Consider the following 2,591-nt stretch of genomic DNA (forward strand, 5'->3'; position numbering starts at 1 on the left):
CCTAGCCACCCTGACCGTGAAGTAGCGCCTCCTGATATCTAACCTAAACCTACCCTCCGCCAGCTTGTGACCGTTATTCCTGGTCACTCCTGGTGGTGCTTGGAGGAACAGGGACTCCCCCAATGCCTGCTGATCCCCCCGACTAGTTTATAACAGGCCACTAGATCCCCCCTCAACCTTCTCTTGTGTAGGCTGAACAGGTTCAGGTCCCGTAGCCTCTCCTCATAGGGTCTGCCCTGCTGTCCCCTGATCATGCGAGTGGCCCTCCTCTGGACCCTCTCCATACTGTCCACATCCCTCTTGAAGTGCGGCGCCCAGAACTGGACGCAGTACTCCAACTGTGGCCTGACCAGAGGGAAGGATCACCTCTTTGGACCTGCTTAAGATGCATGACAAAATATATGGAGATGCTGGGGATTGAACCCAGGGCCTCATACATGCAAAGCATGCGCTCTACCACTGAGCTACATCCCCCTTCTTTAAGATGCTTGGGTTACTGCCCACAAGCAACACCCCAGGCCGCCAACCTCTGGCAGTGATCTAAATTGAGTGTCTCTGCTGCATCCCAGTCACCTCTAATCCACCCCTTACAGTCACTCTATTTCTCCAGTTCAAGCACAAATAAAAAGTATGAGCATCTGCTCCCAAACGTAAAGCTTGCCAGGCACCAGCTCCCCTGTCAGGGTTAATTCTCACCCTGGGATAGCACAAATGTAAAAGTTTTGAAATACTTATATCACATATAGTATAGGGTCTCTTCTGCCATCTCTGGAATACCATCCTTTTCTCTAGGCAGTCCAGACTTACTCCCCAATGGAGTTCTGCCCCTGGTGGCTCCTTCGACAGACCACTACTCTTGGGCTAAACCCTGGGCTTTTGAGCCTCTCCCTGGATCACCTGACCCTCTGCCTCTTCCCCGGGCCTGCCAATCACTGCCTGCACTTCTGGCAGGCAGACATCTTATTTAGGCCTCTTTTTACTATTAAGGCATAAGTCCCCCAAAGGGACTGGGCTGGCCAGCAGGCTCTGGCCTCCCTTCTCCATCTCAGTATTAGGGCAGGGCCCCCTTAACAGAGTTATGTGAGCAAACCAGTGACCATATTATTTGGTTTGTGTTATTTTCTTTATTACTTTAAGTTTTACATATTACATACATCAGGGACCCAAGACATCTTTGGGTCTTTGCAAAATCAGTGAAACTGCATCATTTGAACCAGCTGGGAATCTCAGCGCAAGGTTCATCACTGAACTGTACCATAGTCTATAGAACATCTGTGGTAGCCAGCTGTGTTAGTGACCAGTTTATATGCTATTGCTGCTCCTAGCTGACATGATCTCATTACATCTTCCTTGTTGACTCTTCCATGGTAGGCCTTCATGCAGCACACAGTCTGTGCTGACTGCTCTCAGCAATGCTTTGGCTGTATGTTAAAAACAGTAGCGAGTGATCTTTTATGAAGACTTGGCCAAAGAGCCTGGTCTATTTGGTAGCTTTATGCCACAGGTTTATGTTCTTTTTGGGTAGACTGTATGTTTAGGATAACAGCACAAACTTACATATGCCAAAATCACTCCACACATTGGACACTTTAGGACATGTCCTCAATTGGCATACACCGTCATAGCTTTTTGGAGACAAATGGAGTTATGATAATTTCACAGCTGCAGAAGATCTGCCCTTTTGCTTCTGCCCTGTCTGGCCAGATACATTTCTGTTCTCTTGTCTCTTACTGTTCTTCTCCTCCATCACAAAAATACTGTGTGTTGGGTATATATTAATATTTTCTCTTTACAGAGGAGAAAATCAAAGCGTTGGTGTTGGCAGCTCCACAAAAAAACATTGAGAATGCTTCTCACATATACATCTTTAGAAAAGATGTTGGTAGGGCTTCTAATAAAAATGTATTTATTATGCCCTGGTGATCACTAGGACTTAGGTAAAAATCATTCTGAAGTATTTTTCCTGTAAATACAGATGTGTTCTTTTTTCTCTTTGCTTTATGTATAGTTCCCCACCTGTTTTATAGTTCTATGATTCCCCAAAATAATTACCTCATGGATTTATATCAGTCTTAAGCACACCTTCACCTCTTCTGAACTATTAGGAAAGAAATAATTTGAGAGAGAGAGAGAGAAGCACTCAACTGTAGCAATCTTGGAAAGAAATTCTTTAAACATTGCACAAGGGTAAGAGTAAAAGCACAGAAACCTGAAAATGTACTCAAGAAAATAGGAGTTACCTAGCAGTAGTATCATTCATTTCTAATTTTCTTTATGCATGTCAGACACCAAATTCCCTTATTACAATACTTTTTGGGGTTTGTAAGTGGCCATAACACTAAACAAATTCAATTTCACTTCTGAGAATCTTTGTTACCCTTTTCTGAACCTTGTAAGTTTCCTACCTTCTTTTCTTCATATCTCTGTCTTTTAGAATTGGGGGTGGGAGGAGAGGAGCAAACAAGGACACATTACATAACCTTGTTTTGCATTCCTGTTGCTAGTGGTTACTTTTTGGAGTCTTGGGTTATGATACCCATTGTAAATCCCCTGACACCTGTGCAGCTGAAGTAGAACAAGGTTTATGATAC

General features: G+C 44.1%; 1 non-coding gene across 1 annotated transcript; it reads right to left on the reverse strand.

Annotated features, from left to right (window-relative positions):
* Nucleotides 1–402: 402 nt before the first annotated feature.
* Nucleotides 403–474, reverse strand: TRNAA-UGC. The gene has a single exon. It is a non-coding gene; the product is annotated as a tRNA-Ala (tRNA).
* Between the last annotated feature and the right edge of the window lie 2,117 nt (nt 475–2,591).

The sequence above is a fragment of the Crocodylus porosus genome, unplaced genomic scaffold (genome assembly GCF_001723895.1).
Source record: "Crocodylus porosus isolate Cpor-Errol unplaced genomic scaffold, CroPor_comp1, whole genome shotgun sequence".
NCBI lineage: Eukaryota > Metazoa > Chordata > Crocodylia > Crocodylidae > Crocodylus > Crocodylus porosus.